Below are 24,012 nucleotides of genomic sequence, written 5' to 3'. Positions count from 1 at the left end.
ACATGATTAAGAAGAATATTTACATTTGGAATGCAGCGTGAGATTTCCTCAAATGAAAAGTACTGCAGGCTGTCCCTCTTATTACAGTATTGTTTTGACTGCAGGCCATAATTACCATCTCCTTGATCCACCCATTCACTGAATCATTATCATTTGTTCATTTGACAAGATACCATTATGTGCACCTCACCCAACTGTGAGACATCTATAAACTGAGAATCATCACTATGTCCTGACAGACAAAGAGCTTCAGGCCCTCTGTATGTCTGGTGATTAAATACTATTTGGGGTCAATTAGAAAGTTATACTGGATATCTTGAGTACCATGACAGTCCCTGGCTCAGTCACTCTCTTTGCTGGCATGATAGCCACGTTTCTAAACTGGCTCATTTATTTGTGAGGTTTGTGCTTACGAGCTTCCGATCATGGCACGTAGATTGCTCATTAAATCTGGATCATGCATCTGTACTTTTAAATGGGCACTTCGGGCCTACATATTCTAAATAGTGATTATTCAGCTTTGCACCGCTTCACTGCTACACACATTCGATTTTAGAACGTTGGACTTCAGAACACATTCAGAAGTCATGTGTGTGTGTGTGTGTGTGTGTGTGTATGCATATGTGTGTGTATGTGTGTGTATGTATATGTATATATGTGTGTATGTATGTGTATGTGTGCATGTTTGTGTGTGTATATGTGTGTGTATGTTTGTGTGTGTATGTGTGTGTTGATGTTTGTGTGTGTGTGTGTGTATGTGCACACGTACACTCTGGTGCTGTGTATCACTTACCATCATTAATAGAATGGTCTGCTGGCATTAGTGAATACACATTTAGAATGTGATGATGTTTCACTATCCCAAGAGGCATTAAAATAAGGTAGCCACCATCAAAAACTAGATTATGAGAGCATCCAGTCTCCTCATTGGTATCCGAGAGACCCATGTTTCCACACATGTCACAACCATTTACAGTTCGGTATAGTGTTTAATGTATCTCTTCAGTGAATTACAGTCCAAGAACCCCTTTTCTCATTATTTCTAGCCACAGGAATAATCGTAACAGCTTTTCTTCTGAGTGCATTTCTGCTATCAGTGGTTCAAGTATGTCTATCAGTATCTTCTTGGCTCTTTTGTTTGTAGTTGTTAATATTCTTAGAGTTGTTGCTGCTGTTCTAATAAGTGTATGCAACATGGTTCCATTGGGATGTCTTCATGCATGCATCCACAATTTATACTCTGTACTGCATTACCTTCTCCTTTTTTTTTTTTAAGCAAAGCATTTCTAACTGAAATAGAATTACATCACTTTCACTCTATTTTTCTATTTCCCCTCCCCCTATTATTTCTCCCTCTTATACCCCAAGGCCATATCTGCTTTCGTATCACATATAAAATGAACATATACATGTTGCTTGTTTTACTTTCTAGTGAACCTCATTAACAGTCTCCATACCAGCTACGCAAATTAATGTCCCCAGGGATGCACAAGGATTCTTCATTCCCTACATCTTACATTTTATTTTGGGTTGATTTTCCTAATAGTAGTTATTTTGTCTGGGACGTGACTGTCAACTAGTATCATCTAGAGTTTTATTTTCTTGAAGGCTAAGTATTTGTGAAAAATATCGACTTGCCGTTTGTATTTTTTTTTTCATTGAGAACTTACTGATCTGGAGACTGTGTGTGGATTTAATTGTTTTTAGTTCTCTGTTGATTTTAGATATGAAAACTCTTTTGGGTGTATAATTGGCGAGGGTGTTTCCCATTCTGTCAGCTGTCATTTCCCTTTGTTTATTGTTTGCTTTTCTGTAGAAAACCTGTTTAATTTAATTCAATCCCTTTTGTAAATACCTGGGGATGATGTTTCCTATATCGTTAGACTTCCTTGCAGGAAATAAACACCCATACCTAAATCTTGATGTGTTTTGCCTATATTTTTCTCTTGTGACTTCAGGATTTCAGATCATACATATAAGTTTTTGATCCATTTTGAATTGATTTTGTACAGAATGAAAGATATAAATCTTGTTAATTGATTTCATATGTCACTTGAGACCTTACTATGAGTTAGATAATGATAATTTTATATTTATACAGAGAACAATAGCACATGGGACCACATGTAATTTCAAGGATTCCTATAGACACATAGAGCATGGAGGTTATAGATGGTGAAATTTAATAGTTCGTCTTGGGCTCAGGAGACAGATCATCAGTTAAGAACACAAGTTGTTTTTCCAGAGGATTTGAGTTCACTTCTAAGCACACATGTGGTGGGTCACAACCGTCTGTAACTTCAGTCTCAAGGAATCCAAAGCCCTCTTCTAGCCTGTGCAAATGCCTAGAACATATGTAGTATTCAGACAGTCATCAATAAAGGATGCACACCTGTACACAAGAAATAAAATGAAATAAAACCGTGGTTATTTCATTTTTTTTTAAAAAAGTAGTTAATTTTACTAAAAAAAAAAGAAAAGAAATGTTCATGACGAGGCACAGAGTAATGTTACCATGGTTAAAGCGAATGCAGAAATTTGCTACATATGTCTAAGGTTTGAGTGACTGTAATTTATATATTTTTTTTCAGTGTCTGGGTCTCTGCTAGAGATCTGGAGAAAAACAGAGGCAGGTGCATCCGAGGTGGTCGACAGACCAGCTGGAAGGAGAGAATTAGAATAGAAACCATGTTGTTGTAACAGACTTCAAGTTCTGGCAGCTATGAATAACACCACTGAACAGTTGGCATGAAACTGTTTGAAGACCCAGAGCTACAGAAAAATCCTGAGAGGAGCTGATTCCAAAAGAAAGAATTCCCTGTGGGAGCTGGGGCTAGTTTGAGTAATAATTGATCTCAGTTCGTGTTTCACAAGGTTGTAATTGCCTGTTTATATCTCCGCACCCTCTCTAGACTGTCAGCGTGGGCAGAGTCTGTCTGTGCTACTGGAGGGGTTGGAGAAGAGGGCGTGTTCTGCTCAGACATCATCTGGCAGGTGGTGGGTGTTCATTAGCTACTTGTCAATATGTGAATGAAATATGGTTAGCTAGGGTCACAACTTCAAATCTGCACATCACGTTTTCGATGTTTGATATTTAATGAGCGTGTCACAATTGGGGCAAGGAAAGGAAGGGCTTTTGGCTCCCAGACCTTTAGGGAGAATCACTTTGGAGGGCCAGGTAAGATTTCCTTTGACCTCACTGCTTAGGAGATCCCACCCAAACTTCCCTATGATACTGCAGTCTGATGCGATTTGCTGACACACAGTCAGTGTGACAGATAGGCTCTTTCCCACGTTTCTTTAGGACTGACAAGGAAACAAGGGTAAAAAACATTGCTGGGAAGAGATCCACATCTTATTCAAACAAAGTAATGAATGATCAAATTAAGTCTGTGGGCTTAGAGATTGGATAACAATGTCTGTTTTAATCTTTGTTAGAGAGTAGAGCAATGTCCTGTATTCCTTTTGGTCCATTGGTATAGCAAGATTTTCCCTGTCCAATTAATTCAGTTATTATACAACAAGAAGCCTGTGATTGGACAGGGGAATGGGAGGTGGAGCTAAGGGTTGAGAGACAGAGAGAAACACAGGAGAAGAGGAGGAGGAGAACGGAGGACAAACAGATTCAGTTTCCCCACGGCTTTAAATAGCCGCCAGTAGCTATAATATTATATAGGGATAGAATAATTGGGATAACTTGTTTAATCTAGGTGGGCAGATTGAATCATCATCAGTTGACTCTGAAATTATTGTGTGGGCATCTTGTGAGTTGAGAATTTATTGATATATAAATCTGACTGATTAATCACAAGCTTCTAGAGTTCTGATTTTCCTGGGTTACTGGGAATTGTGACAGCTAACTGCGAGGTGGGTGGCCATTGCATGGGGCTGGCAAAGCAGTGACCCACCAAAGGAACTTAAAGAGTTGGGTGGAGTCATCTCGGGGCTCCAGGCCAGAGTGTCTGCCAAGCTGGGAACACCCTGCTGGAACCCTGTGGCTCACTGGTGCTCAGCGTAGCGCTGGAACTTGCCGTTCTTTTTAATATTTCCCACAGCACATTGGGCCCTGGGAATGACATGGACAGGAGCGGTCAGTATGCCTCCACTACTGCAGCTAAGCACGTGCACAGACAAAGTTCAGAATGGAAATCCACTATTTTGGAGACGGCCTTACAAGCTTAAATTTGTTATGCTCTTCCAGTTAACAGTTCCTGGGTTATATTAGTACCAGACACATGTTTCCAAGATTGACAGTTAGGGCTGCCACATCTCATACCTTTTACTCCCTACATGTGGTGAAGTAATGCTGAGCAGCATTGGTGACTGGAGAAATAAGGCTCATGTATGTTGATTTAAAACATTTAAAAACCAAGAAATATAAAGACTTTGTCAGTAACAAAGCTTCGGAGGCAGATGAAAAGGAAAACTGAATTTTCAGTTATCTAAGTGGGAAGTCAAAAGACAGTATCCAACTGGAAAGCATGAATATCTTTGTTCTTGGTACGTTATGGAGAGATGTGGAGGTAGTGAGTGGAAACCACAGAAACAGAAAACATTTTAAAACCACAAGCCCTGATAGAATCAAAGTTTGAGGGCAGGATAGAATTGATTCTCATCAAAAATTTCTGAATGGTTACTATTTAAATTCATGTGCATATTATTATCATTAGTTAACGTTTACAAGGAGAGAGTATAAGGGTAGTTTCTTAGGCCTTAAGTGCATATTTTGCTATAAGTTAATGTGTATTTATCTGGGGGCTAAAAATGCCAGGGAAGCATGAATAGTATCACCCATGACCTGAGCACATAAAGGTAATTACAATTTGCTCCACTTTCCCCATCCCATCATAGCTTATTTAATAACAGTGGGATGAGAGGAGTGACCTCCTCTTTGTGTAGGAGAGCATCTTAATGATGAAATGCAGAGTCAGAGTGGCAGGTAATGCTTGTGTTCATGATGTTAGAGATGCCTCTAAGTAGTTTATGAGCACATTCTCCCAACAACCACTGAGATAAGTGTATTCAGAACATACACACCATGCATACCACACACACACACACACACACACACTTGCTTTTTTAGGTTTATTTCTGTTTTTTTTGTATTTGTTTTGTGTGCTTGTTTTGAGAAAGAGAAAGGGGGAGGGAGGGAGGAAGGCAGAATCTCACACACACACACACACACACACACACACACACACACACACACAGAGACAGAGACAGAGGAGAGACTGGACATGGAATTGGGTGAACGTAGAAGTGGGAGGAGTTGGGGGAGGAGACGCTGTTATCATAATATATTTTATGAAATTATTTTCAAAAATGAAATTAATGTAAAGCTATATATTAGATTGCTGTATAACAGCTGATATTATAATTAAATTATATTAAATTAAGAAATTATACACTCGAGAAAAGCACCGGGGCAGCTAGGGCAGCTACCCACGACCCCCGCCACAGGATTTTGAGACTGCTGGTGAGTGGAACACAGCTTCTGCTCCAGTCCAATCACGCGGGACCTGAGACTGCTCTGGTTGGGGAGAGAGAAATCCGGCCTACATAGGGCCACAAGCCTCTTCCGGTCAGAAAAGCACCTGGGCAGCTAGGGCGCAGGGTCAGCTGACACTTGCCAGCTACCCGCCACAGGATCTTAAGACTTCTGGTGAGTGGAACACAGCTTCTGCTCCAATCCAATTGCGCTCGGGACCTGAGACTGCATTAGTTAGGGAAGCAGAAACCGGCCTGAGTAGGGCCACAGGCCTCATCCAGCCGGATCAGCACAGGGGTACCACCAGCTACCCACGACCCCCGCCACAGGATTTTGATACTGCTGGTGAGTGGAACACAGCTTCTGCTCCAATCTTTAAACAGTGACAACGATAACAACTAACCCCAGAGATTACCAGATGGCGAAAGGTAAACGTAATAATCTTACTAACAGAAACCAAGACCACTCACCATCATCAGAACCCAGCACACCCACTTCGCCCAGTCCAGGGCACCCCAACACACCGGAAAAGCTAGACACGGATCTAAAAGCATATCTCATGATGATGGTAGAGGACATCAAGAAGGACTTTAATAACTCACTTAAAGAATTACAGGAGAACATGGCTAAAGAGTTACAAGTCCTTAAAGAAAAATAGGATAACACAATCAAACAGGTAGAAGTCCTTAAAGAAAAACAGGAAAACACATCCAAACAGATGATGGAAATGAACAAAACCATACTAGACCTAAAAAGGGAAGTAGACACAATAAAGAAAACCCAAAATGAGGCAACACTGGAGATAGAAACCCTAGGAAAGAAATCTGGAACCATAGATACCAGCATCAGCAACAGAATACAAGAGATGGAAGAGAGAATCTCAGGTGCAGAAGATTCCATAGAGAACATCGGCACAACAATCAAGGAAAATGTAAAATGCAAAAAGATCCTAACTCAAAACATCCAAGAAATACAGGACACAATGAGAAGACCAAACCTACGGATAATAGGAGTGGATGAGAATGAAGATTTTCAACTCAAAGGACCAGCAAACATCTTCAACAAAATTATAGAAGAAAACTTCCCAAATCTAAAGAAAGAGATAACCATGAACATACAAGAAGCCTACAGAACTCCAAATAGACTGGACCAGAAAAGAAATACCTCCTGACACATAATAATCAGAACAACAAATGCTCTAAATAAAGATAGAATACTAAAAGCAGTAAGAGAGAAAGGCCAAGTAACATATAAAGGCAAGCCTATCAGAATTACACCAGATTTTTCACCAGAGACTATGAAAGCCAGAAGATCCTGGACGGATGTTATACAGACACTAAAAGAACACAAATTCCAGCCCAGGCTACTATACCCAGCTAAACTCTCAATTAACATAGATGGAGAAACCAAAGTATTCCACGACAAAACCAAATTCACACATTATCTCTCCACGAATCCAGCCCTTCAAAGGATAATAACAGAAAAAAACCAATACAAGGACAGGAACCACGCCCTAGAAACAACAAGAAGGTAATCCCTCAACAAACCTAAAAGAAGACAGCCACAAGAACAGAATGCCAACTTTAACAACAAAAATAACAGGAAACAACAATTACTTTTCCTTAATATCTCTTAATATCAATGGACTCAACTCCCCAATAAAAAGACATAGACTAACAAACTGGCTACACAAACAAGACCCAACATTTTGCTGCTTACAGGAAACTCATCTCAGAGAAAAAGATAGACACTACCTCAGAATGAAAGGCTGGAAAACAATTTTCCAAGCAAATGGTATGAAGAAACAAGCTGGAGTAGCCATTCTAATATCTGATAAGATTGACTTCCAACCCAAAGTCATTAAAAAAGACAGGGAGGGACACTTCATACTCATCAAAGGTAAAATCCTCCAAGAGGAACTATCAATCCTGAATATCTATGCTCCAAATACAAAGGCAGCCACATTCATTAAAGAAACTTTAGTAAATCTCAAAGCACACATTGCACCTCATACAATAATAGTGGGAGACTTCAACACACCACTTTCACCAATGGACAGATCATGGAAACAGAAACTAAACAGGGACACAGAGAAACTAAGAGAAATTATGAATCAAATGGATCTGGCAGATATCTACAGAACATTCTATCCTAAAACAAAAGGATATACCTTCTTCTCAGCACCTCATGGCACCTTCTCCAAAATTGACCACATAATTGGTCACAAAACAGGCCTCAACAGATACAAAAATATTGAAATTGTCCCATGCATCCTATCAGATCACTATGGACTAAAGCTGATCTTCAATAACAAAATAAATAATAGAAAGCCAACCTTCACGTGGAAACTGAACAACACTCTTCTCAATGATACCTTGGTCAAGGAAGGAATAAAGAAAGAAATTAAGGACTTTTTAGAGTTCAATGAAAATGAAGCCACAACATACCCAAACTTATGGGACGCAATGAAAGCATTTCTAAGAGGAAAACTCATAGCTCTGAGTGCCTCCAAAAGGAAACTAGAGAGAGCACACATTAGCAGCTTGACAACACACCTAAAAGCACTAGAACAAAAGGAAGCAAATTCACCCAAGAGGAGTAGACGGCAGGAAATAATCAAACTCAGGGGTGAAATCAACCAAGTGGAAACAAGAAAAACTATTCAAAGAATCAATCAATCAAGGAGCTGGTTCTTTGAGAAAATCAACAAGATAGATAAACCCTTAGCCAGACTCACTATAGGGCACAGGGAAAGCATCCTAATTAACAAAATCAGAAATGAAAAAGGAGACATAACAACAGATCCTGAAGACATCCAAAACACCATCAGATCCTTCTACCAAAGGCTATACTCAACAAAACTGGAGAACCTGGATGAAATGGAGAAGTTCCTAGACAGATACCAGGTACCAAAGTTGAATCAAGATCAGGTTAATGATCTAAACAGCCCTATATCCCCCAAAGAAATAGAAGCAGTCATTAATAGTCTCCCAATTAAAAAAAGCCCAGGACCAGATGGGTTTAGTGCAGAGTTCTATCAGACCTTTAAAGAAGATCTAATCCCAGTTCTTCACAAACTATTCCACAAAATAGAAACAGAAGGTACTCTACCCAACTCATTCTATGAAGCCACAATTACTCTGATACCTAAACCACAAAAAGACCCAACAAAGATAGAAAACTTCAGACCAATATCCCTTATGAATATTGATGCAAAAATCCTCAATAATGTTCTTGCTAACCGAATCCAGGAGCACATCAAAACAATCATCCATCCTGACCAAGTAGGTTTCATCCCAGGGATGCAGGGATGGTTCAATATACGGAAATCCATCAACGTAATCCAGTATATAAACAAACTCAAAGACAAAAACCACATGGTCATCTCCTTAGATGCGGAAAAAGCATTTGACAAGATCCAACACCCATTCATGATAAAAGTCTTGGAAAGATCAGGAATTCAAGGCCCATACCTAAACATGATAAAAGCAATATACAGCAAACCAGTAGCCAACATCAAAGTAAATGGTGAGAAGCTTGAAGCAATCCCTCTAAAATCAGGGACTAGACAAGGCTGTCCACTTTCTCCATACCTATTCAACATTGTACTTGAAGTCCTAGCCAGAGCAATTCGACAACAAAAGGAGATCAAAGGGATACAAATTGGAAAAGATGAAGTCAAAATATCACTTTTTGCAGATGATATGATAGTATATATAAGTGACCCTAAAAATTCCACCAGAGAACTCCTAAGCCTGATAAACAGCTTCGGGAAGTAGCTGGATATAAAATTAACTCAAACAAATCAATGGCCTTTCTCTACACAAAGAATAAACAGGCTGAGAAAGAAATTAGGGAAACAACACCCTTCTCAATAGTCACAAATAATATAAAATATCTTGGCGTGACTCTAACTAAGGAAGTGAAAGATCTGTATAATAAAAACTTCAAGTCTCTGAAGAAAGAAATTATAGAAGATCTCAGAAGATGGAAAGATCTCCCATGCTCATGGATTGGCAGGATCAACATTGTAAAAATGGCTATCTTGCCAAAAGCAATCTACAGATTCAATGCAATCCCCATCAAAATTCCAAATCAGTTCTTCAACGAATTAGAAAGTGCAATCTGCAAATTCATCTGGAATAACAAAAAAACCTAGGATAGCAAAAACTCTTCTCAAGGATAAAAGAACCTCTGGTGGAATCACCATGCTGGACCTAAAGCTCTACTACAGAGCAATTGTGATAAAAACTGCATGGTACTGGTATAGTGACAGACAAATAGACCAATGGAATAGAATTGAAGACCCAGAAATGAACCCACACACCTACGGTCACTTGATCTTCGACAAGGGAGCTAAAAACATCCAGTGGAAGAAAGACAGCATTTTCAACAAATGGTGCTGGCACAACTGGTTGTTAACATGTAGAAGAATGCGAATTGATCCATTCCTATCTCCTTGTACTAAGGTCAAGTCTAAGTGGATCAAGGAACTTCACATAAAACCAGAGACACTGAAACTTATAGAGGAGAAAGTGGGGAAAAGCCTTGAATATATGGGCACAGGGGAAAAATTCCTGAATAGAACAGTAATGGCTTGTGCTGTAAGATCGAGAATTGACAAGTGGGACCTCATGAAACTGCAAAGCTTCTGCAAGGCTAAAGACACCATCAATAAGACAAAAAAACCACCAACAGATTGGGAAAGGATCTTCACCTATCCTAAATCAGATAAGGGACTAATATCCAATATATATAAAGAACTCAAGAAGGTAGACTCCAGAAAGTCAAATAACCCCATTAAAAAATGGGGCTCAGAACTGAACAAAGAATTCTCACCTGAGGAATACCGAATGGCAGAGAAGCACCTGAAAAAATGTTCAACATCCTTAATCATCAGGGAAATGCAAATCAAAACAACCCTGAGATTCCACCTCACACCAGTCAGAATGGCTAAGATCAAAAATTCAGGTGACAGCAGATGCTGGCGAGGATGTGGAGAAAGAGGAACACTCCTCCATTGTTGGTGGGATTGCAAGCTTGTACAACCACTCTGGAAATCAGTCTGGCGGTTCCTCAGAAAATTGGACATAGTACTACCGGAGGATCCAGCAATACCTCTCCTGGGCATATATCCAGAAGATGTCCCAACCGGTAAAAAGGACACATGCTCCACTATGTTCATAGCAGCCCTATTTATAATAGCCAGAAGCTGGAAAGAACCCAGATGTCCCTCAACAGAGGAATGGATACAGAAATTATGGTACATTTACACAATGGAGTACTACTCAGCTATTAAAAAGAATGAATTTATGAAATTCCTAGCCAAATGGATGGACCTGGAGGGCATCATCTTGAGTGAAGTAACACAATCACAAAAGAACTCACACAATATGTATTCACTGATAAGTGGATATTAGCCCAAAACTTAGGATACCCAAGATATAAGATACAATTTGCTAAACGCATGAAACTCAAGAAGAATGAAGACCAAAGTGTGGACACTGTGCCCCTTCTTAGAATTGGGAACAAAACACCCAGGGAAGGAGTTACAGAGACAAAGTTCGTAGCTGTGATGAAAGGATGGACCATTTAGAGACTGCCGTATCCAGGGATCCATCCCATAATCAGCTTCTAAACGCTGACACCATTGCATACACTAGCAAGATTTTGCTGAAAGGACCCAAATATAGCTGTCTCTTGTGAGACAATGCCGGGGCCTAGCAAACACAGGAGTGGATGTTCACAGTCAGCTATTGGATGTATCACAGGGCTCCCAATGGAGAAGCTAGAGAAAGTACCCAAGGAGCTAAAGGGATCTGCAACCCTATTGTTGGAACAACATGATGTACTAACCAGAACCCCGGAGCTCTTGTCTCTAGCTGCATATGTATCGAAAGATGGCCTAGTCGGCCATCAATGGAAAGAGAGGCCCATTGGACTTGCAAACTCTATATGCCCCAATATAGGGGAATGCCAGGGCCAAAAGAATGGGAATGGGTGGGTAGGGAAGTGGGGGGCGCTATGGGGGACTTTTGGGATAGCATTGGAAATGTAATTGAGGAAAATATGTAATAAAAATATTAAAAAATCAAAAAAAAAGAAATTATATACTCTATAAGACCTTGCAATAAATACATAGGTGTATGTGATGCAATAAAAAAAATGGGATTACAGAAATCTGGAGTAAATTATTCAAATTGCCAGAGTAGCATAAACATATTTTTTATATTTCACACAATATATGATTAATCATGGAATTTTTTAAAACAATGTAAAACATTAATATATAGTTCTGGGTAACTGAGTTTAACTGAGAATTACTCATTCTTACCTACTTATTTGATGTTTTAGGATTACATTTATTTTGATACTAAAACAGTGCTTTTCTAATTGAAAATAAATGCCTTTCTCATACAATATATGCTGTTTAACGTTTCCCCTCCCTTTACTTCTTTCAGTTCTTCCCCACACCCCACCTCTCTAGATCTATTTCCTCTGTCTCTCATTAGAAAAAATAGGCTTCTAAGAGATAACAGCAATACATGACATGATAAAATATAAGATAAAACAAAAATCATCACATCAAGGCATGACTAGGCAATGAGGTCCCTGTTTTCCTGGTGTCCTCCATCCACCCTTACTCTTACACTCTTGCTCTTACACTCTTTCTGTCTCCTCTTCTGTGAGGTTCCCTGATTTCAAGCTCTCTCTCTCTCTCTCTCTCTCTCTCTCTCTCTCTCTCTCTCTCTCTCTCTCTGTGTGTGTGTGTGTATGTGTGTGTGTGTGTGTGTGTGATATCTGGCTGTGCTGTGGGTCTCTGCATCTGTTTACATCTGCTACAGGGGGAAGCTTCTCTGATGATGATTGAAGAAGGCACTGATCTATGAGAATAGTAGAATATCGTTAGGAGTCATTTTATTGATACCATTTTAAAAATGCAGTAGAGTTTGGTTTTACCTTGGTTATCTGTGCTATCTGGTCTCTGGTTGTTTGTCACCAGTCTTGGGTATGGGTTCCATCTCGTGCAGTGGACAAGAAGGCAAATCATTGATTGGTTGTACCTCAAGTTCTGTGCCACCATTGTCCTAGCATATCTTTTAGCCAGGACATCATTTTAGAACAAAGCTTTTTGTCGATGGGCTTACATTTCTGTTTTGGTAGCCTGCCGATTTCCTGTCCACACCATAGACACTAGGATATAGGAGTGAAAACTTCATTTAGGCACTGGCTTGACTTCTTTATTTTCAGTGAACTGTGTGAGTGTTTTCCTCAGCCACAGGCACTGTTGTCAGTTTGTGGAGATCAACCCATTGTCTTGGCAATAGCCTGGGTTGTTGGGGAATTTCCATGTGACCCCTGCCTTGGCCAGCAACTCAATTAGATGTAACCCAATCACTGTAATAGAAGCCTTGCTTGGTGAAAAGAGTTGGGCAGTTGAGACTCCATCTACCCCATTACTAGGAGACTTCATTAGGAGCACCTTCAAATTTTATGAAAGTGTCAACTGCACTAGATTTCCAAATGCCCAATTCCAGCTGTCTCTCCCTGCATTCCCTCCCTCAGCCCTATCTCTCCTCCCCCTCTTCCCCCATCTTGCTGTCCCCTTTTCCCCTCCTCTGCCTCCACTCCACTTTTAAAATCTATTCTATTTTTCCCTCCCTAGTTTATCTCCCTAGGGAGATCTAGGTTTCCTCCCTAGTCGTCCCTTCCTCTATATCTAAGTTCTCTGGCTTTACGGATTGTAGGTTGATTATCTTTCCGGACTATTTTTATACTAACACATGTGCAGTAAAGGTCCAAGTTCTTCCTGCATAGTACAGTTAAGTTCCTATAAGCAGATGCCAAAAGAAAATAAGTTTGATTGCTGCCTATGGAGTTCCCATTGCACCCCTGGAGGGTGCCAATCATGGTTGCATTGTACAGTTGGAAACGGTAATTGTTGAATTATCATAGATAAGAAAAACTCAAAGCCTTCATTTTACAGTTTCTGTTCTTACCCAGTTAAGCTGCTAACTACTGAAGAAAAGGCTTTTCTGTTGTTGTTTTGTACTGTCAGTCTGGTGCTGTGTGCTTGGTAAATGTAGTCATCACGGTTACCCTAGGTGATGAGGAATTTTCTCATTAATACACTTGTTCTGTATTGGCTCAGAGAATGCAACCACTGTGCATGCTTACACAGAAGCGCCAGGCTTAACTGGTACCTGTCGGCTGGCAAGACATTCTGCCAGCGTGCTATTGAACACAGGGAACAACAACAACAACGAATGAATGTGCTCATTTGGAGAAATACAATTGTGAAAAGATAATTGTGGAAAAGCAGCCCCGAATGTGTCTAAGCCTTATATTATTGCTGTAGGGGATGAGATCCTTAAATCCGTCCTTTCTTTATCACAGGTGGATGTAAAGATCATCCTCAAGAAACAGTCATGAAACACTGTCTGCACCTTCTCATTAGAAATGTTCACACTGTGGAGTGTGAGCTGCAGTGCTTTCGGAACACTCTGAGTAGGAGACGGGAATCGTTCGATGTTTACATGGGTTATAAATATAACTTGTTAGGTGTCTAGTGCTTTGTATTTGGTCTTCAGATGTAAGACTCGATTTGAGATGAGGCTGTTCAGGATTCCAAAGCTTTGAAACTATTATGAGGAGGTGCTATTATTTTGCTTGACAAAGGAGCCGTCATTGCTTAATTATTTCAATTGGCTTCCTTTTTATCAATCACTGTTTCACATATTGAAGAACCCAATGAAAGCAGAATTATAAAAGCTTCATCAATGGGCTGAAAGTACAAATCCTCCCCTCTGCCCTTTGTTATCCAGTCACAAGACAGGACACAGCCAATATCCCATGTGAGAAGGAATATATTAGAGGTCTTATGTTGATCTGTTTCTCTTTAGTACTTGTGCTAACAGGCTCAGGGGCTTACAGATACCCTTCATAGGTGTCACACGAGTCCTTGGTCACCATAGCAAGTATATTACATTCACATGAGGTGTGAAGAAAAAAAAACTCCCAGCGTTTCTACCAGGAAGCACTTTTAATCCCATGTGATTCCCATGAGTCAGCACCGTGGTATCTTTCAGCTACCATGTGCCAAAAGTACTCTTGCCTCTGACTCATCTGAAAACGATCCAAATACGGACAGAAAAATTAGTAGTGCAGCTCCTTACATGAAGACTTACATTCCACCCAAGAAATACTTACTCAGTGTCGATGATGCGGCAGCATTTACCCATGCTTTATATTACTTTATCATCATATTGACCCATTGGCTTGACATTGCCATTCAGTTTGAAAACAAACCTACACATGGGACTAAGAAGCGTTCTTTCATCTGATGCAGTCATGCATAGTCACTCTTGGAAATCCATAGTTCTGAAATGATGAGCTTTGTCCTGCTAGCCAGTGTCATGTTGGAATAATTTGACAAGAGGTGACATGTAAGAAAGTACATTTTTTGTCAACGTTGGAATCTAAGCACTGCTGTTTGCATATTGTTTAAGACAATGAGGCAAAGTATGCTTTCAAACTCATGTCCCTTAAAAGATGATAACTTGTCTGGCACAGAAATAGTATCTGTTATCTACCATACTATCTGCACACTGTCTTATTATCTACACAGGCATTATTAGACCCTATAAAACATAATTTTCCATTCTTTAGCCAAGGGAATATCTAGACAAAGAAAGGTGACTATTCCAGAATTATAGAATCAATATATAATATAATACATTAAATCTTTCAAAATATATAAATGTTGTCCAAGAGGAAATAAGTGCATTGCAGATAAAGCAGTAAATCAAAATGATGTAGGAGAAGTCTTAACAAAAGCCATAGGAGATAAATACATGTTTTGAAATTAAACTCATATTTTCAAGATGGCATGACAGCATAAGTTTGGAGATTGGATAATCTATGTCACTGTGACACAGAAATAATAAACAGAGTAACCAGTAAGTAACCAGAACGTTCACTGTAACATAGAAAAGAGAAAAATAGTAAGTAAAATAATATACAATGAAAATGAGACAGAATTTCTGTAGTAATTAAATACAGATAGGAAAATCAAAGCAGTGGAGTTGAAAATCAGCCATAAACTAACTAGAGGATGTAGGGAGAGTCTTTAAAAGAAAACCAATTTCCTAGGAGCCGCCAGACTGATTTCCAGAGTGGTTGTACAAGCTTGCAATCCCACCAACAATGGAGGAGTGTTCCTCTTTCTCCACATCCTCACCAGCATCTGCTGTCAGCTGAATTTTTTATCTTAGCCATTCTGACTGGTGTGAGATGGAATCTCAGGGTTGTTTTGATTTGCATTTCTCTGATGATTAAGGATGCTGAATATTTTTTCAGGTGCTTCTCAGCCATTCGGTATTCCTCAGGTGAGAATTCTTTGTTTAGTTCTGAGCCTCATTTTTTAATGGGGTTATTTGACTTTCTGGAGTCCACCTTCTTGAGTTCTTTATATATATTGGATATTAGTCCCCTATCTGATATAGGATAGGTAAAGATCCTTTCCCAATCTGTTGGTGGTCTTTTTGTCTTATTGATAGTGTCTTTTGCCTTGCAGAAGCTTTGCATACACTAGCAAGATTTTGCTGAAAGGACCCAGATATAGCTGACTCTTTTGAGACTAGGCCGGGGCCTAGCAAACACATAAGTGGATGCTCACAGTCAGCTATTTGATGGATCACAGGGCCCCCAATGGAGGAGCTAGAGAAAGTATCCAAGGAGCTAAAGAGATCTGCAACCCTGTAGGTGCAACAACAATGTGAACTAACCAGTACCCGGGAGCTCTTGACTCTAGCTGCATATGTATCAAAAGATGGCCTAGTCGGCCATCACTGGAAAGAGCGGCCCATTGGACTTGCAAACTTTATATGCCCCAGTACTGGGGAACGCCAGGGCCAAAAAGTGGGAATGGGTGGGTAGGAGAGTGGGGGGAAGGGTATGGGGGACTTTTGGGATAGCATTGGAAATGTAATTGAGGAAAATACCTAATAAAAAATATTAAAAAAAAGAAAAAGAAAACCAAGTAGATGACAAATGGGAAGAACTGGATCTAACAGGTGTGTTGTTTCTCAAAAGTGAGGAAGACATAATTGAAATAGAAATGTATGTAAATACACAACAGAAGAGACACTGAGTTTCCAGTTAAAACCACAAAACAATACAAAGCAAATAACTCTTCGTGTTTAAAATGGAATATGAAGTATTATAAAATATTAATCAAAAATTGTATAATATGCGAATCAACTATTTTTAGTTTTCATGTAAAGTGGTCAGTATGACATAGTACTTATAAACATCAAAGCATGAATTTTGTAGATCACTAAATAGATACATATATCAGTAGTAACATGTTAGTTATGTTTTCCATGTATTCGCAGGCTATACGGAGACAAATTGATGTGGTGAATGGCAACGTTTCTTCGCAGTCTCTCTCTCTCTCTCTCTAACACATTAGACACACTCTTGAATGGAAGACAGAACTGTTGGTGTGGAAATATATGAATGGCGAATATTCATGAGCCATGCAATACAATAATGATGCCATTCATTAAGTAAGAACTAGGGGATCCGATAAATACTTGAAACGTCCAAGGCTTATCTCGGCAGTATCTCAAGATTTTAATGCTTGTCAATAGTTCATAATCATCAGGTGAACATTCCATTTGTACCCAAAGGGACTTGTTAATGGGTCAAGACAAACTCCAGCAGAGGGCTCTTTCGAATGTTCTCTCTCATTGTGTTATGAGGACTCAGTTGAGGCATTCATGTTTATAGCAACTGGTCACTCACTGGAACCATGGAAACATGAGGTAATTGTTAGTGAACCTAGCTACCATCAATTATACATGTGGTCTATAAAACATTTAAGTAGTGAGTGTTGTTTCTTTATTCAGCAGTGCTTGGGGGTATAACCTGTAACATTTGCCCTTGTGCTTAACTGTGCTGTGTACGTATCTTGTGCTTTGAAATCAAGGGAGAGTTCTACACTCATTTGCTCTGTGTGTGTCATGGGCTTGGAAAGTAAGGTAGACTACTGCACTCACACGTGGTTCTTGAATGACAGGATGGGTGAATCCTTCTCCTACCCCAGCCAACCTCTTGCCTTGCACTGCTTGGTTCCTGGGAACCTGTGTGCCCTGGCATACTTCTAATTGACATTGTAACTACCTACCGGAATTGTTAGCAAATAATTCCCTTTAATGATAATGATTAGAATCTTAAGTACTTCTGTGTAAGAAAGGGCTTCAAAATAAAGTTCATAGGTTTTTAAAGTTTAAACATTCTAATTATATTGAAACTGAGCCTTTTTGTGTGTGTGGGGGGGGGGGGGGACCATTGCATGTCTCCTACTGAAGTAATCACTGAGACATAAGCAGTGAAATTCTTGTAGTGTGTGCAGTGCCAAGTTCCTGGGGGACAATGATGAAGATAAAATTCTTAAAGGAAAGCTCACACTTGGCTTTGAATGCTCTTGTTAATGTTTTATGAGAAAGCTAGCTTTTATTTATTTAATATGCTTGATTTTTTTATTGGGCATTTTGTTCATTTACATTTCAAATGTTATCCCCTTTCCAGGTCTCCCCTCTGGAAACTCCCTATCCCACCCCCTCCCCCTGCTTCTATGAGGATGCTCCTGCACTCACTCAACCACTCCCACCTCCCTGCCCTAGCATTCCCCTACACTGGGACACCAAGCCTTCCTAGAACCAAGGGCTTCTCCTCCCATTCATGCCCAGCAAGGCCATCCTCTGCTACATATGTGGTCAAAGTTGTTTTAAAATAATACTTGTTTAGAAGTTTGGCTTAACTAAGCCTTAGGAAAATAAAAGCTAAAAAGTAAATGTGTCATGTGTTTGCATGATATTTTTCCCTTTCCCACACAAACATGCCTACTTACCATAAGAGTATTATAAAACATACCTACTTCTCAGTAGTTACAAGAGTAATGTATACCAAAACAATTTCCGCAAAAATAAAATAGTTTATATAATGCATCAAATAGTAAAGTGATCTTTGTTTGAAGAAACGTAAGTTATTAAAATATTTTCTCTGCTTGCTTTTGGTCAGTGAAGTTATGCATAAAATGTTACAAGATTTTTATCATCGTCCAGGAGCAAGGGGGCAGTGGGAAATGGCTGGATTTCAGTGAAAACAAAACAAAACAACAAAAACACCCTTGCCTGTTTAAATTTGTTCTCCATTTCAAGAATCATCCCTTAAAATCCTCCACATTAGGGGTCTACAGAGGTGAATCAGTGGTTGAGAGACTCACTGGTCTTTCAGGGGACCTGAGTTTAGTTCCCCATGTTAACAACTGCCTATAACCCCATTCCCATGCTGTCTTGTCTTCTCAGGGTCCTGAATTCACATGGTGCACATAAATTCATGTAGACACAAATAGCACACATGCATAAATAAATACATAAAATCTTAAAAAATATATACATCAAAGTATCACATTTTTTCTCCACAAAACCAATTATTTTAACCTAATTTTATGCCATTTAAATCTGCATGTGGAGCCCTTTTACCTACATTTATTAGTGATAATCTAGTTAATGTTTATATTTAAAGCATGCTGTTCAATGAAAATACTGAAATAGAAACATAAGCTTACTTTTAATTGTCTGTTTGAGGATGATATATTTCATAATTCATATGACCTGTTAATTATCTCTTCACATTCCTTTGTTATTTAAATTCCAAATAAAGGTTTAATATGTTAAGGGTTTGCAAACAAAAGCACAGGTTAATAGAGGTTAACCTACTCCAAGGTAGATTAGCAAGGAAAACAAAATACTGAAGAACCAGAAGTCAGCTTCGGCTATTTCACATTCAGAGAGAGCATTTACCCTCGTGACTGTTAGTCCCTTCCCCTAATTTTGTAGATTAAATTCATGATCATTTGTTATTGAAACTATAAAAGACAACCACTTTCTGTGAATCACATTATTTGGACCACTCAATAATATGTTTAATGCACAATTACTACAAGAGTTTTAGAGCAAATTATTTTCTATTAAGTATTACTTCAGACTGTCTTTGAAAGTATAGGTGTTTATAACTGGGCAAATCCTCTATTTCTGTAAAAAAATGTCTTTACCTATATGACACTGTCACACCAATATTTGTGCATACTTAGTTATCACAAGTGCAACTGGAATAATGTATAAGAAAATAATTTCTACTAATGAAAATAACATCCAACATATTAATGTAGCAAATTAATATCCTGCTTGGAAGAAACAGAAATTATTAAAACATTTTCTGTTTCTACTTTTAATTTTGTTGACACATTGAGCCTGGATTCAAAGTTGAGTTTGAGAGGAAATTGCATATAAACATACATTAAACATTATGCCATTTTATCGTCACTGAGGGGGAGAGGAAACTAGTATTATCTTTCTGAACTATATTATAATTTCTTATTGTATTAGATTTCTGTGTTGAATACCTAGAAGCTTTGTTATAAAATAATATCATGGAGATATGTAGTAGGAAGCAAATAATTAAAATTTAAACCGCAAATGGTGAACCTTAAATTTCCTAAATTCTAGCAAATATTTAGTGCTGGGCATATTTGAAAAGTTTATTATTTCCATAATTATACCTCCGAATCTTTTCACGTGAAGTGTGATTAGTGGATTTCTATTTATGTTTTTAAGGAAGATATTCCAGAATACTCAGATGAGGGATGGAGAGTTGGTTTAAAGGTTGATTATGAGCACTTACTGCTTCTGCAGAGGAATGGAGTCTAGTCCCTACCCCTTTATGACAACTCATCATCTGTAGCTCCAGGGCCAGGAGATCAGTGCTCTCTTGTGATCTTTGCACATATCATACACATGAGTACATTCAGGGAAAACACTCATACACATGAAAATAATAAAATAATCTAAAATTTAAGAACACCCAGGGGGAAATTTAAAAAATAAATACGTAAATTTCAAGTAACTTTTATGTTTATTGTTATAATTGCCCCAACTCATTGTTCTTGTCAGTGTGCATAGAAACACACGAGGTACCTTCTAATAGTTCTCACTAATAATAGTGAAATAACCATGGCATGAGCATAGGGGTTCAGTTGATCTGTTTCTCAGAAAATATCATCATGATAGTCTAAGAATAAGCCTATTAGAAGTGAGCATTTTACAAGGAATTGTTCCTATGGGTATAAAAATTCCATAGTATTAGCCAATCCATTAAATACAGTCCAGGTTTATTGGGGTGTCCTTTCTTAATATGATAACCCGGGTAGCTTATAACAGCAGAGAGCTTTCCTCCTGTTCTAGAGGCCAGAAGTTTGAGGCCAAGGTGACAGCAGGGCTGGGCTTTTCTGAAGCTGCTTTGGAAAAACAAAACTCCAAAGCTGTGGTGCCCAGTTCCCAATCCCAGATGGTCTTCTCCTGTCATGCTTATCTCTGCCAACAACTGTATATGATTGGGGGCTCACAGTACTCTAGTGTGAATACCTCTCAAATAATTACATCTATAAAAACTCCCTTTCAAATACAAGCACACCCGGTTTAATTGGGGGTTAGAACGTTAACCTAGGAATGAATCCAGTTTAATAGAGTCAGTGGAGTATGGAAAAACTAACTAAGGAGTCAGGGATGGGTGAGGCTTTTTAGAAGGAGCAACTACGTGGAATACTTACTGGAACGAGAAATTTGGGAAGATCAAATTAGCTCTCTGTCAGAGGCTGGGCTTTAGGATGACTGACCTTGAAGTGTCCCTGTGCAGTGTGTTTTGTTTGAACTGGGAGCCAGAGTATCACAAGTACTTACCAAATGATAAACCATAAACTATATATTTAATTTAAAAACTCCATTAATAACCCAGTATCTCTCTGTGGAGGAAAATTACAGAAGTGATTTCGGTGACGTAAAGTATTTATAACTTGCAGTGACATGCGTCACTAATCAAGCATGGTGTACGATTCTTGTTTGGCAAATTTAGCTTTTTATCCCTTCTTGAGTATCGCTTATGTATTTATCCATGAGCTGGTTTACCGTTTCAAGCCTTTTTGGCAAGGTTTTGTGGGCCGTGAATGGGCTCCGGCAGAAGAGCTTCCCTGAGGGGATGAGGAAGTGCAAGAAGAATAGAAGCCTTGTGAACTGCTAGAATATTCTTCCTTCAGCAGGACATTGCTGTTTTATTGGTGAAAGTAACCATGGAATTTGATAATTAAAAGAAAGAATGAGCAAAATTCTAGGCAACAGGAAGTGAGAAATTTTTTAAAAACTCTGTCAAGCATGAGTGATACCTTAAACATACAATTCAATGGCCTCCATGCGCTTTCTCTTCAAACCCCTGCTGTAACTGTATTTGAATGTCTACAAGTCTTCATGCCTACACAGAAGGATATAGGAAAGGGGGTGTTCAAGACTTTTCCTGTCTCTTATGCTAGGAGACCCTGAGATCTTTCTGCCAGAGTGTTCTCTCACTTTATTGGTACCTTTGAATGAGTTGAAAATCAAAAACTCCATATAACCATGCGAACTAATTTTCATAGTTAAAATTTGGGCCGCAGTGATTATTAGTGATGAATTTTAATAGACATATTCAGACTTTTAAAATATGTATATGAATATATTTTAGAGAAAATGGGATCCTGGTGTCTAAATCAGCATCGCCTAACGGTTTGTAAGTGTAGAACATTGCCATGATTATTATCAGTCCTTCCTGACTATGTAATTAGAGCATTGGGTTTGGCAGGAGTTCCCTCATTTAAATTGATTATCATCTGAGAATAAAAACTTCGAGACTGCATGGTCTAGTGAGGAGAAAGGAGAATTGATGGGGAGAAATTCTGGTTTCATTCCCAGATTTAGAATAGCTCCTTCATATGACTTGGACATCAAGTCAATTAATTCTATTTGCGGAGTGTTAAATGCAGCTACCCCCCTTCCTTGGCAAGCCGTCTGCATTGCCGATCCTGTTCTCTTTGCTTGCCCGGTGAGTCTGATCAGTACACACGAGTTGACTTTTCCTTACTCATTAATCAGGAAAGGGGGGTTGGACAAACAGAACTCTGAAGGACAAATGCGGTGCTTTCCAAGAGTGATTCTGGATTTAAGTTGCCATGGCCATGTTGTGTTTTCAGGAGCAACTTTCCTAGATACACTGCAGATTATGCCTGGATCTTACAGCCCATGGCGCTAGGTTCTATGGCATTATTCTCCACATTAGCGGGTTTGCTTAGCAGTTAGAGCACTACCCAGGGAACTGAAAACTGTCTGCTACAATAAAAACAGAAGTTTTTATTCTCACTTTAGTACATGTAGGCATCGTGCCTCAAGTGGACGTGCTTTTGCCCCCTTCCATCCATAACTTTACATTTGATCTGGCTTGCACGCAGCTCAGAACCTGCTCCAGTTTTCACCCAAGTTGGGATATCATTTTGACTTCCTATCACCATTTGCTTGTTGCTGGTGTCGTTACCATCTGGCTCCTTGTTTACTTCATTGACATGGTGATTCTCTGTGTCCTTTCCTGGCTCTGAGCCACACTGCAGCCTCCCTCACAACTCCCTGAACAAAGCAAACCAATGGGCATTTCAGAATAACAGGAGTGTCTTGCCTCAGGGGTCTGGAGTCAGGGTGTTGGCAGTGCAGCGAGACATCCAGAGCCTGTAAGGGAGAATTCTTTAGTGCCTTTCCCTGCCTCTAGCAGCCTCATAATTAGGAGATGTATCAGCACAGATTCTTCCTCTAGCACCTGTCCATATACTACTATCCTTTGAAAGCTTTAACCATGTTGGATGAGGTTATCTTAATCCAGGGTGATCCCATTTTATACAGTGGCATCTGCAAACATCCTATTTCCAAAGACTGTCATATCTGTGAATCTTGTGGAGTCAGGCACATCCCCTTCTTCTTGGAGAATGAAGGTCCACACTGTGCCCTTGCCTTCCTAGGTTGTTAATTTTAACATGATTTTTCCACTCTATATTGCAAGATTGTTCCATATCTCCATCAGGGTCATGGCTCCAGTTTTTTCTCATAAGAATACCAGTAGCCTTTCTTATATGAATGTTTTGATAACTAAATAAAATATATTCACCCTCTTCATAATACAAGCATGCTGAGGATCAAAGGAACAAAAAGAGTCTGTGAAGGAAAACACTTAGAATAATTCCCAGGGAAATATTAGCAGAGTGGGTGCTTTTATTGGGTGAACAATTTACCAGTACATTCTCATGTGGAATGAAATTCTCAACACATGGACAGTGAGTATGTAATGCTTAATTAAGGATAGCTCTTTATGTAGTAAGTATTCAAAAGGAGTAGACTGGTAGACCAGGCTTGTGACCCAATTGACTTGGGAAGCTGATGCAAGAACAGTAGAAGTTCAGTGCCTGACTGGGCTCTAGAATAACTTCAAGCATCACTTAGTCAAATTCTAGAAACTTGTCTGAAAATGAAATATAAGTTAAAATAGGCATGGTTGCAGTTCATTAGTAGACTACTTACCTAGCATACAAGGGTGTGTCTCTAGGTTCA

The 24,012-nt window shown here is 39.2% G+C and overlaps 1 protein-coding gene across 2 annotated transcripts in view; it reads left to right on the top strand.

Annotated features, from left to right (window-relative positions):
- Nucleotides 1-24,012, top strand: part of Ctnnd2 (catenin delta 2) — an 810,770-nt gene that overhangs the window by 82,172 nt on the left and 704,586 nt on the right. The gene's annotated exons all lie outside the window — the stretch shown is intronic.

The sequence above is a fragment of the Mus caroli genome, unplaced genomic scaffold (genome assembly GCF_978045245.1).
Source record: "Mus caroli unplaced genomic scaffold, Mus_caroli_1 scaffold_16, whole genome shotgun sequence".
NCBI classification, from domain to species: domain Eukaryota; kingdom Metazoa; phylum Chordata; class Mammalia; order Rodentia; family Muridae; genus Mus; species Mus caroli.
Note: the sequence above shows the minus strand (reverse complement) of the source record. Positions and strands in the feature narration are given on the sequence as shown.